Raw genomic sequence first — 14,769 nt, 5'->3', positions numbered from 1 at the left:
TCCTGTCTGTCTTCTTATGCTGGTCCCTTTAGTGTTTACTTCCTGTCTGTCTTCTTATGCTGGTCCCTTTAGTGTTACTTCCTGTCTGTCTTCTTCTGCTGTTCCCTTTAGTGTTTACTTCCTGTCTGTCTTCTTCTGCTGTTCCCTTTAGTGTTTACTTCCTGTCTGTATTCTTATGCTGGTCCCTTTAGTGTTTACTTCCTGTCTGTTTTCTTCTGCTGGTCCCTTTAGTGTTGACTTCCTGTCTGTCTTCTTCTGCTGGTCCCTTTAGTGTTTACTTCCTGTCTGTCTTCTTCTGGAGTTCCCTTTAGTGTTGACTTCCTGTCTGTCTTCTTCTGCTGTTCCCTTTAGTGTTTACTTCCTGGCTGTCTTCTTCTGCTGTTCCCTTTAGTGTTTACTTCCTGTCTGTCTTCTTCTGCTGTTCCCTTTAGTGTTTACTTCCTGTCTGTCTTCTTCTGCTGTTCCTTTTAGTGTTTACTTCCTGTCGGTCTTCTTCTGCTGGTTCCCTTTAATGTTTACTTCCTGTCTGTCTTCTTCTGCTGTTCCCTTGAGTGTTTAATTTATGTCTGTCTTCTTCTGCTGTTCCCTTTAGTGTTTACTTCCTGTCTGCCTTCTTCTGCAGTTCCATTTAGTGTTGACTTCCTGTCTGCCTTCTTCTGCTGTTACCTTTAGTGTTTACTTCCTGTCTGTCTTCTTCTGCTGTTCCCTTTAGTGTTTACTTTATGTCTGTCTTCTTCTGCAGTTCCCTTTAGTGTTTACTTCCTGTCTGTCGGTCTTCTTCTGCTGTTCCCTTTAGTGTTTACTTCCTATCCGTCTTCTTCTGTCCAGCACTTTGCCTTTTTAACCTATTTCCTTCTCTTGCACTCTCTTCCTTTTCTTTATCATAGCCATCTTGCTCTCCACAAATATGAACATAAATATTCCCAAAATAATGCACTGTGTTTTCTGATGGATGAAAACACATTTTAGTTGTCCACAACTGACGTTCTGACATTTTACTGGACTTCTTTCTACGGACTGATATGACTGCACATAGTCCCTTTGTCCTCCTTAGCAACAGTAATTTACAACTTTCTGTCTTGTATTCTGAGACAATTAATCCGCTAATCGACCACATCCATGCATTTTCACAGATGCATAATACACTTGATTATATTTGTCCATGCTATACTAAAATGTAGGTACTTTAGTCCCCATCACAATGCTCTGATCCTGGGAGAAAATCTACTTTACTTTTGCATCTAAACTCAAGTAATTTTCTCAGACTTTCCACAGTTCCCTGTAGAACCGTAGAGAACTTGCGATGAAAATGCTATTTGGTAATCCTCCATGATAAGAAAAACAAACTCTGATTTCAGTGCCGTTTAAGCACTTGTTTTTCATCGCGTAGCTCATAATCTGTTATCATTGATTTGGCTTGGTGAGACGTATCCTCTCCATGGGGCAAATCGTCTGGTAATTATACATCTTATCATATCTGACCAGTAAACAGGTTTGGAAGTGCTGTAGCTTCGATATGAAGCTGTTTTTGGGTCCCAGAAGAAAGATAGTCAGTAATTGCATGATATTAAACCCGTCTCATAAGCTGTAATGATTACAGTTGCATATCTGGAAACTGCTTTAGTGATATTGTCAAAGAAAGTGAAGGTTTTAAATCTGTAAAGGGCAGAATTAAAGAATGTGCCGCAGTAGATGTCACTGCTTGAAATGTAGTGTTGTGTTCTCCAGTTTGAATTTTAAAGGCATTTTTGGCTTTTGTTATTGTTTGTCTCAATTCAATTCAATAGCTTTATTAGCATGACCATAGTTACATACAGTATTGCCAAAGCTCTGTATAGTTGCAACATATATATACATATAAACAAACTGCTAAGAATAACAAAACATATTTTATTTTTTTTCAAGGAATACAGATCCATTTAATTCATGTAATACATTAATACAAAATTAAATATGATATATATACATAATATATATAAGATGTGAGACCTGGTGTATCAGGTCAGTCCGATTCCCTCAAACTGTGGCAAGCCAGCAGGCAGGCTTTAGTCATTAAATATAGTAATTAAAAGACCCTTAAAAGTAGACAAGGTGACACCATGTATCGTGAAATCAGATGGTAAAGTCACTGTGGATGGGATGTTTGAGAAGAGCACGAATGAACAACATAAAAACAGGAAAATGTCTGACAAAGTTAACAGCAATACTTTCAAAACATCACAGATTAATTAAAAATAAACTTGTATCAAATCAATTTCCATTTCACAGGCCAAGAAAAACATGTTCAAATGTGTGATATTGCTTCGCAGATTCATTTCTGTGAAAGTCCCGATGTTTCTTCATCCTGAATGATCCGCCTACCTTTGATAACAGTTTGTGTGCAGAAACGAGCCGCTGCACAAAGTCTGATTAAAAACAACGCGTAATAAGGTTTACTTTTTTACATGATGATTTTTGTTTCATCTCTTCTCATGTTTGTCACAGTGAATAGGTTTTTCAATCACCCCCAGCGCTCTGCCAACAAACACTCAAAGTCTTGAATACATGTTCTTTGAATAACTTAATCCAATTTATTTGTTGCCATTCGATTAAAATGCAGTCTTTGAAACTTATAATGGCGTCTTAACCGGCCAACTCTGTTTCCTTGATCCTGAACTCCTAGATTTTAGTTGATATATTCTTACTTCAGGGAGTTGAAGGGCTTCACATCAATGGACCTGGCAACATGTATGCACTCGGTCTTCAACTGCGCTCACAGGGAAATGCAGGGTTTAAATGTAGCATTTGAACCGCGGACAATTAATTATTTAGACTCGGCTCGGGCCTCATCACTCCACAGATTTACAAAGAACATTGAGTGATGATTAGATAACTATCCCCCGAGCCTACAAGTGGAAGCTGGGGTGGAAGCTGGGGTGGAAGCTGGGGTGGAAGCTGGGTGGAAGCTGGGGTGGAAGCTGGGTGGAAGCTGGGGGGGAAGCTGGGGTGGAAGCTGGGGTGGAAGCTGGGGTGGAAGCTGGGTGGAAGCTGGGGGTGGAAGCTGGGGCGGAAGCTGGGGCGGAAGCTGGGGCGGACGCTGGGGTGGGAGCTGGGTGGAAGCTGGGGTGGGAGCTGGGTGGAAGCTGGGGTGGAAGCTGGGGTGGAAGCTGGGGTGGAGCTGGGGTGGAGCTGGGGTTGAAGCTGGGGGTGGAAGCTGGGGTGGAAGCTGGGGGTGGAAGCTGGGGTGGAAGCTGGGGTGGAGCTGGGGTGGAAGGTGGGGTGGAAGCTGGGGTGGAAGCTGGGGTGGAGGTGGGGTGGAAGGTGGGGTGGAAGCTGGGGTGGTGGGGCAGGCGAGCAGCAGCAACATGAAACACAGCAGCAGGAACATGAACGCAGCAGTAGCAAGTGAACACAGCAGCAGCAGCAGCAGCAGCAGCACAGCGAGGCAGGAAGACCTGGCAGCTTCAATAGAGCGGCATGTTTAGGATAATGTGTTTGGTTGGTTGTCAGAGGGACGAGGTGCGTCACGTGTTAATGTATCATTGGTGCTCGAGTTGACTGCCTGAACTAGCTCGCAGGCTTCACCCATAGACTGTATATATAAAGGCTTCACCCCATTTTTGCATTGCTCTTTTTTATTGTTTCTGCCACTGTGAAACAATGCAGGCCCACCTACCTGCAGATGTCATGTGATGCAGGTAAATATGCTCAGAAACTTCAGCTCGAGTTCACAGCAGAGTGCATAGAGAAATGAGTCCTAAAAGCCTTCATGTCATCGCGCCAAACAGTAGCCGCTTTTAGCTTAGCGACGGTGATTTAAAGTCATACCGTGCTGCTGTAGTTACTGTGCATTGTTCCTGCTTTATCTGTATTTTGAAAAAACTGCAATCAATCAAAAACTTGATTCTTCCCTTCTTCTTCTCTGGAGGCTGCAACAAAACTACAGCGGCACAAAAGAGCATACAGTAAAGAGTGCTACTCTAACATCTGGGTTTTGTCTGATCTTATCTGGGTTGTGATTTCTACAACTGAAGATAACAGCAATAGAAAACAGAAAGTGTGTTGTCCAAAATTAAGATAAGATAAGACTTTATTTATCCCGAAGGAAATTGTTGTTCCAGAGTTAAAAAAATACAATAAACACTCAGCAAAATAGTAATCTGTACACTAACAGTGCAGAAAAAAGACTAATTAAATATCTACAGGAAACATGACACATAGACGGTCACTTGATTAATGTTAATATTACCTTTACTAACATTGAGACTCTTGGACTGCAGGTCTTCATCAGCACTGAACTTGTGTCTTTTAAGTATTACTTAACTGTTATGAACACGATGGATTGAGTCCATTGTTGTGCCGAGCTCTTATGGGCAGACCTGTAACGTTTGATACAAATATGATTTAAAAGCTTGACAACCCCCAAAACTAATCACAGCTCCAGTCAGTTATTCTGGCTGCTTTGACAACAGCTGGGGGAGTTACGGAGAGTGAGTCATAACTATTTGTCAAAATCTAATTCAGGCTATTTTAGCCCTTCATACCAGAGACCCAAATGGGATGTTTAGCTTTATTAAAACACATAAGTATTCTTGTGGGGACCCGCTAGCTAAAGGCCTGAGACCCGTTATAAATCTCATTCCAAACTTTGAAAGGCCTTTGTTTAATGCAACACCAGGGAGGGAGCATTTTGTTATATAAGTGCGGGTGCAGTAATGATTTAATAATTGGGAGGTGATTATCGTTGTACTTACAAATAATAACATATTCTAGTTTGCTACGAATGTAATACTGTGGTTACCAATGCACCGTGTACAGTTCCTCCAACTGCAGTCATGTAATAATCATTATTGACTCTCCATGCTTAATAGAGTTGTGTTTCATCCCTCCCTGCTGCGTTAAACTTCATGTTTCTTTATCAGGAGTGACATGTTGGCACAATATCAACACTTCACATCCTGTCTTTTTTAGGTGTACATCTCCATCTCGTCAAGAGTTGGCTGAATGAACTAATTAAATGTGACAAGCCATCAGAAGGGTGACGACAGGACTAATTATGTGTTTAAGGCGAGACACCCCAGGTGAATAGGGTAATTTGTTTAACTTAAAGGTATCAGCTAGAAATGTCTCCAGTTAATTACTTACAATAAGGCAATTGTCTTTTGTATTACAAGTTTTCTGAAATAGCATGTTTAAATATACAAATTATCCATTATCTCATTAAATATGCACATATTTTAACACATTTCAGGAATCGAAATTTGAACTTTGGATATATCCAGATTCAAAATTCTTGTTTCATTTTGTAGTCATATTAGTATCTAAGGCTTTTACTGAAGGGATATTGGATATCTCTTTGTATCACTCCATAAATCAGAAAATACTGTCAACAGCCCTAAAATATCAATTTTCGCCATGTTTTTAGGTATACAATGTTGTATAATTCAGGCTATGAATGATATATGAACAAACCCTTCTGTAAAAGCCTTCATAATATTGATAGGAATATAACTGGAAGGTTTGGTGTATCTACATGCTACTGAAGTTGACATTTCGAACTCAGAGTAGGAGAAAAAACTCATTTTGAGAAAACGACCTTTAAAGATTGCAGGGCTAGCTAAACCCTCCTGTTCTTTGGATGACAGCTTGCGCCTCGACGCACTCCGTGAAGGTATTTCATGTTCGGGGTCATTTGTTTTTTGTATAACATTGCTTCGTGCAAGTGACAATTGTTGTCGTCTTCTCTGTGAACGTTTTTTTCGTCGTTCTTTTGGCATTTTGAGATTTCAATTTCTAGCGGAAAGCTAACCAGGAAGTGTTTTAGCACACCACGTGACGCATCTGAACGAATCACGTTGTCAGAAATTGACACCAGCCAATGAGATTTTGTTTCTTGGTTTAAGACCCCTTTGTGCTTTCACGGTTGGTTGCTGATACAAAGGAAATGACCATATTTGGATCCGATGAGATTGTGCAGGAGAGACGGAGCTTTCCAGCGATACCTCTGTTGACATGGTGCACACAGCGGTCGCGGTACTTTATGTTACGTTAGAATGCTAACTTTTGGTGAATTTAGGAGAAATCTACAGACGCAAATAGACAAACTATAGTAAAATAAACACTTAAATGTTTATTTTGTACGTTTTCCTTCCAAAAGCCTGAAAGAAAACATGTTATAGAATCAAAATAGCACAACATCTCAAAATTGACCAGTAGGCCTACTTGAAAAACGATGTTTTTGCCTGCCGTGTCTCGCCTTAAGTAAAGAAAAACAACCACCAAAGAATGATATAAAGGAGAGCAGAAAATCACATTTTCATTTCGTTAAACATAGCAGGGTGGCCAGAGTTCCTGTCATTTCTATGTGTACTTTTGCCATTGCAAAGACATGGTCATCGTAGCGGTATACCTCAAGTATAGACTTCTTATTAACCGACAATTCGGCAATTTTGGGGACTTGTTGAGATGAGGTTTTACAGTAACAACTGTTATGACCGGCCCGTAGGCCACAACAGGAAAAGAGAGAGACGTTCGAGGGTTCCAAAAACCACGACACTTTTATTGTGGCAATTCCCGAAGCAACACCGGAAACATGAGAGGATGATCGAGAGGAAAGGATCCCGGCGAGAGTCTTCCTGCAGCAGGCTTAGAGAGAGTCACGAAGACCATGTGACTCCGAGCAGCTGGGCTTAAGTAGCACCTCGGCTCCGGCCAGGTGTCCCCGGTCATGCTGATTGGCCTCTTCAGCTCAACCCCCACCGCAGGACCTGCAACACAGCTGCACACTCACAGGCCGCAGGCTCTGGGGCCGTCACACAGCCAAACGAGCAGTGTAGCAGTACGGTGTGGGAGGGATTCACGTTTTGACCGTTGGCAGGACAACGACGTTCGAGGGTTACTAACAGTTGTTAATAATGATGAATTATAACCATAGTTGAAAGTAAGTTGGGCATCAAAGTAATTGACACAGGTACGGGAGCCATTTACATTATAGTTATAGGCTATGTCTCTCAACATCAGGCCTTTTCTTATATCTATTTAATCACAAGGAAATCATAAAAATATAGATGCTACATGTAGTAGGGATAGGACTTCAGCTTTCAGTTTGTAAACAAAACTTTCATAAAGCTAAATTATCCTTTCTCAGTTCAAGAGATATCATGCTGACCTTAACGTAGCTAATCCTAGCTAGCTAAACATAGCTAAATAGCTAGCTAAACATAGCATTATTAGCTAGCTTAATTAGCCTAAACATGCTAACAATCAGCAGTGTTTTGGTTCAGTGCGATGTGATGCAGCGTTTAAGCCCGGAAGGATGCGGTAAACAAATATTTGAAATGACCAGATTCTAGTGATTCAGTACATAGAAAACAAATAACACAACCACTTTCAGAAACTGTAGCTACTCCTCTGTCTCTTCAGTCTTTTCTTGTATTTTCCATTTAATTGTAGTTTTAAAAATGATTGAATACATTGTGTATTTGAGGTTCTGTCATTGGGTCTCAAGGACGGTCTGACCCAAGCTCGCTTAGATTTGTTAATGTAGAGCTAAAGTACAATGCACATTATTAGGATGAATGGTGAAAGCCTTGACATAAGTGTCCTATCTGAATAACTATGAAGCGTAAGTTCAAGTTAATGATCTCATTTAGATAAGTGGAGATCAGATTCTGCTGCTCAATATCCTAAAATCTATAATTAAGGCAACTTGTAATAGCTTGATAACTAGAAGTACAATGTTGGTTTACTTTGTTAATGTGTGAAACAAACTACCAGACGTTATACCAAAGCATGTGTGGGCGCTTCTTTTCCAATACTATTTACTGATAGCAGGAGAGGACTCTTTAAAGTAGAGACACTACATACTGATATACACCTGAACATCAGCAGGAGAGGACTCTTTAAAGTAGAGACACTACATACTGATATACACCTGAACATCAGCAGGAGAGGACTCTTTAAAGTAGAGACACTACATACTGATATACACCTGAACATCAGCAGGAGAGGACTCTTTAAAGTAGAGATACTACATACTGATATACACCTGAACATCAGCAGGAGAGGACTCTTTAAAGTAGAGACACTACATACTGATATACACCTGAACATCAGCAGGAGAGGACTCTTTAAAGTAGAGACACTACATACTGATATACACCTGAACATCAGAAGGAGAGGACTCTTTAAAGTAGAGACACTCCATACTGATATACACCTGAACATCAGCAGGAGAGGACTCTTTAAAGTAGAGACACTACATACTGATATACACCTGAACATCAGCAGGAGAGAACTCTTTAAAGTAGAGACACTACATACTGATATACACCTGAACATCTGCAGGAGAGGACTCTTTAAAGTAGAGACACTACATACTGATATACACCTGAACATCAGCAGGAGAGGACTCTTTAAAGTAGAGACACTACATACTGATATACACCTGAACATCAGCAGGAGAGGACTCTTTAAAGTAGAGACACTACATACTGATATACACCTGAACATCAGCAGGAGAGGACTATTTAAAGTAGAGACACTACACACTGATATACACCTGAACATCAGCAGGAGAGAAAGTGTTTAAAATGTTAAACATTGGCTCCCCTCAAACCACGAAAAGCGACCTTCTCTACATCGAGCACCAAACATACAATGCTATCTTTGGCTTGTGAACTCTGAAGTGCATTTGCTCTCGTTCTTTGTGACTAATTTACACAGACCTTTAATCCAGAGCTCCATTTTAAACTGAATCTTCTGTGTGTTGCTGAATTCCTCCAGGACTGAGATCCAGCAGTGAGATGCACGCTCCCTCGTGAAGCCATTACACGTTAATGGCTGACAGAACGCATTTGAGCAGAAGCAATATAGTCAGGCGGTGTGGAAATGTTGTGTAATGTTTACATATTGGAAAACACTATAACGCTATTTCTGTAATATGCAAACCATTTGTTCTGCAGTCAAGTCATCCACTGAGTTGGTATATCAGCTTTAGCGCCGCGTTTAGGATGATTACATAATCTCCATAACAACCGATTGGTTTCTTCTAGAATTGCAAGGAGGATATTATCTAACATCTCTGTGATTTGTCCATTTTCTTCCATTGTCTGGCTGTATTTTCACACGGCCATGTATTCCTCTGTGAGCGTCCATATGCGCTCGACTCCCGTCCCTGCTGTCTCACTTCGAAATGTTGGTTAATTAGCCGCTCAGAGAGTTGTAAACGAGCGAGGACACACCGTTGATTAAAGTGTTATTTTGACGATGAGAGCATCTTCAAAGGGAGCTGCACTTTAAGCATTAGCAGAATAATTACCACCCTGCTGCAGTAATGGGCCCCATGGACACACAGGGAGAGGACACACACACACACACACTGTACAAATTAGTTAAAAGTTATGCGGCTTCACATCTCACACACAAAAACACACACACACACACACACACACACACACACACACACACACACACACACACACACACACACACACACACACATATACAATGTATACATCACTTCAGGGGACATTACATTGACTTACATGCATTTCCTGGAGACTTATCCTAACCTTAACCAAGTCTTCACCCTAAAATTAATGATTCCCCTCATGGGGACCTCCAATTTGTCCCCATAAGGGAAGCCAGTCCCCACACGTGACTATGTAAACATATTTAGGTCCCCACAAGTATAGTAATGCTAGACCACACACACACACACACACACACACACACACACACACACACACACACGCACACGCACACGCACACACACATGAAACGGGCACACACACACTTTTGCTTCACATTATACAGAACATGTACGAAGAAAAACAGCTTGTAAGCTTATCTCAGTGGGTGAACAGATGCTCCATTTATATCTTCAAATGTAAGTTGACATTTAGAAAAAACTCACACAGATTTCCATCCACAGACGCATTACTCGGTTGCACACAAACAATCACACACTAACTCGCTGCAGAGGGTGTTGTGGGAGTGTAATAAGACATCACTTCTTTATGTGGCGCCTGCAGGGACACCAGTCTCTCCCCTTCACTCGTCTCTCTTTATTTCATCCATCATTTGTCACTGTTTGTCAAAGAATAGAAACACAACTGAGAGCACTTAAAGCTCTCGTTCATCTTCCTCTGTTCTCTCTTTGATCTTTTAGTTTTTTCTTTTGACTCTGAATCTGCCTCTTTTCCTGCTAAATCATTTCCCCTTATGTTCTCGCGTTGTGTTTTCCTTCAAACTCAATGTTCTCTTTCTTTCTTTCCTTCCCAGTTTATAAACCTGTTTTTAAGAATGTAAAAATAAGATAGACAGAGTGGAGAAGGTGAAATAGTAATACCATTATATATGTCTTCATTTTGCAGGTTGATCTGTTTTTACAAGTGTATTTGAAATAGCGGTTATGATTAGTTTTTGCCAGTTGTAAACAAAAAGAAGCTTTTGAACTGAAATGTCATTTAAGAAACCAAATAACAATTTGATATCCTGGCTTATCGCAAAAAAACGTGTGTGTGCCAAATACCCGAAACCTCAGCCCTTCGACTTCAAATAATCCAACTTTTTCAAATCTCTCTCTACAGGAGGTGGTGTACATTTGACTGCCTTTACATTTTAAATGTCAAAACGATAAATTCAGCAAATCCATAACCTATAGAACTCTTGTCCAACAATAGATTGTATGACAAAGATATTGTATGACTTCATTTCTCCTTGAATATCAGACTATCTTTTGCTTAGTTTATTATTCGGTTAGGCACATTGCACTACAAAAACTCAACATCTTGCCATTTATATTTGTCTAATATCTAGTCAGAATATTTCTTTACACCTGATATAATTAAGCAATAGCTCACGACAGGCCGTGGTATATGCTCATTATATCACAGCTAAGAACCAATCAGATTGCTTGATTTGACTTGTCCGTTTTATAAGCCATAATAACTTCAACACTGCAGTGAGATATCTGGTCTTGTTTTTAGAAAACGCATCATCTTGAAAAATCTCAATTTCAGTTGTATCTCAGACGTGTGGGGGAAACTTCTGTGTAGCGATGCAGGAGGAGTCACTGACTCAAAGGAGACACGGGAGAGCTGGAGCTCCGATGTCAAACACTGATGGGTTTATTTGGAGCTTCGGCCGGAGAATTCACAAAACAAGTGAAAGAGAGGTTCTGATTTCACGGTAGAGTTGCCTCGTCAATTCTGAAGAACTCTACCCCAGACCCGTGTGTTTAGCTAGATCAGAGAGAATAATCAACATTGTGCATAAGAAGATAGAATCATCAATCAATCAATAAATCAACCAATCAATCAATCAATCAATCAATCAATCAATCAATCAATAAATGTTTATTTATAGCCCAATATCACAAATGTTACATTTGTCTCAGTGGTCTTCACAGTGTGTACAGAATATCAGTATGGCAATACGACACCCTCTGTCCTTAGACCCTCTGTCCTTAGACCCTCTGTCCTCAGACCCTCTGTCCTTAGACCCTCTGTCCTTAGACCCTCTGTCCTTAGACCCTCTGTCCTCAGACCCTCTGTCCTTAGACTCTCTGTCCTCAGACCCTCTGTCCTTAGACCCTCCCACAGTTTAAAGGGAACATGGGAGAAACCTCAGGGAGAGCAGCAGAGGAGGGATCCCTCTCCCAGGACGGACAGACGTGCAATAGATGCCGTGTGTAAATTGAAAAGATAATACATTTGCAACATAGGTAGTCCAGATGTTTGGAAATGCATGTGTGTATAATAGGAAGATGAATCCACGAGGATATCCATCCAGGACCGATGATCCAGGACCACAGCCACGACTCAAGATCCAGGGCTCGCGATCCAGGACACAGGACCGCAGGATCATCCATGACTCCGGATCCCGGCGTATATAGACACCACAAAGAAAGACATGTGGGGAAGCTGGGTTAATCGGATCATGAGAGGACACAGGTACAGACAGAGAGAAGGAAGAAGGAAGATGTCCCCCGACAAACTAAGCCTATATCAGCAAAACTAGGGGCTGAATATAATCAGCCCGAACTATAAGCTTTATCAAAAAGGAAGGTCTTAAGCGCACTCTTAAAAACGGATAGGGTGTCTGCCGCCCGAACACAAACTGGAAGCTGATTCAACAAATGTGGAGCTTGATAAGAAAAGGCTCTGGCTCCCATTGTACTTTTAGAGACTCTAGGAACAACCAACAACCCTGCATTCTTGGAACGCAATGCCCTAGTAGGACAGTAGGGTATAATGAGTTCTTTAAGGTATGGCGCCTGCCCATTAAGGGCTTTGTAGGCGAGAAGAAGCATTTTAAATTCTATCCTGTGTTCTATAGGGAGCCAGTGTAAGGCTGCCAGAAATCACAACACCTCTATCAGCTGACGCCAACAGGCAGGAACAGGGAGACACACACTGAGAGCACAGCAGCCCAAGGTGCCGGCCTGTGCTCAGTCAGGACAGAACTGGGTCAAAGTTATGGGCCCAACAAGATGAAACATTTTTCTTAACGTATTTATTAGAAACTAACATCAGAAAACTTTTGAGCATTTGCGGCTTATATTATAACACAACATTTCCTGATTCTGGTCAAATATAGTTCAAAATGAGTTCTCCTGCTGATTACAAGATCTGATTTATCTGAATATCCCTTCTTATTTCAAGAAATCTTACCAAGCTAATTTCCACTAATTTTTGTACATATTTCAAGTGAAAACAGCTTGTTTTCATTGTTGTTTAACTTGTTTTTGGAGCAGCATTTTTTCCAGTGTGGCCCAATCACAAAAGATAACCATTTATTTTTCAGATGCTCTTTGCAAGCGAGTAAAACCCTAAAACTGGACCCTAACGGAGCGTCCACACTACAGCTTCACCCACTGTCTCTGCCACCTCCCTCCATTCCTTCCTCCGTTCCTCCAGTTTGTATCCCGGTAGGTGAAGAGGGTCTGGTCATACAAAACCGGGTGATTTGCTACGGCGATAGTTAGTTTCTCCTCCATCTTTTTTTGAAATATAGAAATGAACGGCGGGATATCTCTCCCAGCTTAGACGCGGTTTGATTGGCTAGGGCTTGAGCTGTCAGATTTTCCGAAACGGGATTTGATTGGCTGGCGCTGGCTACTCCGGCGTCTCCGGCGTCAGAAGTTGAACATTCAACTTCTAACGCCTGAGACGGCGGAGACGGACCGCTATGCTACCCACAATTGCGAGGCAACGTGACGTCACCCCATTCAAAGTGAATGGGCAGATTGAAGCTGTCGACGCTGTAGTGTGGACGGGCCGTAACTGTGACGGATAAAGTAAAATAATTCCTTTTCAATAAGCAGATTTTTAATTATTCTCATATTCAGTTAGAATGGCCTCCACCAAGTCCAATGGTGCACTCACATGTTCTTAGATATCCCTTGTGATTCTAATTTGGTCGGGCCAGTAGATCATTCTTTTAAAATTCAAACAAACAGATAAAGCCACCCAAAAACATAACCTTCTAAGCAAATGGAAGAGGCTATTAAATCCCACCCCGAATGACACCAAAGTATTCAAAAAGCTGGTGTATGCACTGAAACATGAGAGCGCTGGTTTCCCGCATGTATCTGCTGGGAGTGAAACACATCAGCCGTCCCTGTCACATTAAATGTCAGCAAGGGCAGGAAAGGTCAACGCAGAGAATATCAAAGCTTCCATCACAGCACACCGAGAGGCTTCAAACATGTGAGAGCCAGCGTGATGACTGGAATCAAATCAGACACATCACATGTCCTCACTCCCCAAATCAAATGCATTGGGAGGACTCTGGTAAAAGTATAGTGACATGTTTGAAGGTGACAAAAATATTTCATCCACTGCTGAGGCAACTCTTTGCGGGTGGTTGGATTTGTGTTCGCCTGAAATTCAGTCGCAATCAGCAGGTAATGATTCTGATGATTGTGGTATTCAGTTGGTTCGAGTTGAAGTGCTCTTAGAAATCTTTTGCATCCCCAAAAATGTGTGTTTGCTTTATAATAGGTTCTGCAGCCAAAATGTGCCACGGTGGAAATGTAAAAGTTGCTGGATATTATATAAAGTGTTGCAAACTGAGTCCTTAAACCCCTGGAATTAGTCAGAGTTTGAGCACTTCTGTTCTCTCGTCTCAGAGTAAGATGTTGGTTAGAAGCTTGAAGTAAAGTCTGTGGTTAACACAAGCTAAAGAGACTTTCACTTTTCATTCTACAACATGAAATATGTAAGTATATATACCCCACTCGTGAATTTAATTTCACTAGTGTCTAAATGAGACGACTAAACCTCGTCATGCCCAACATTAGCCACCGTTAGCTTAGCGGTGGTGACGTCATGTGACCATGCTGCTGTAGTTCCTTTATAGCCCAACATTAGCTTTTTACTTTAAAATGTATAAGGTTGTTTTAATATGTGGAGATTATTCTTGTAAACAAACCATCAAAAATGTGTTTCCCACAGAGCAATGTTCCAAAATCCAATGGACAAATCCCGTTGGCTTTTTGTCAAGGGAGTCCTTGCGATGCCAACTTCAACGTTTGCCTAAAAAAACATTTCTTCCACCACAAGAAGGTGGAAAGCAAGAGCAATGTTCAACTTTTGAAGCTTCGACGGAAGCGTCAGCCAATCAAATCATATGCCAGTACAAGCTCTAGCCAATCAAACCGCGTGCTTGTGTGTCCGGGGCGGGAGATTCATGTGGTTGGTTGTTGGTCGAGCTTCAGACACGCCCGCCGGCAAGCTTCGACGCACGCCGCCGTGTGGACGCTGCGTTAGATTGCCAACATTA

The sequence above is a fragment of the Pseudochaenichthys georgianus genome, chromosome 15 (genome assembly GCF_902827115.2).
Source record: "Pseudochaenichthys georgianus chromosome 15, fPseGeo1.2, whole genome shotgun sequence".
Lineage (NCBI taxonomy): Eukaryota > Metazoa > Chordata > Actinopteri > Perciformes > Channichthyidae > Pseudochaenichthys > Pseudochaenichthys georgianus.
Note: the sequence above shows the minus strand (reverse complement) of the source record.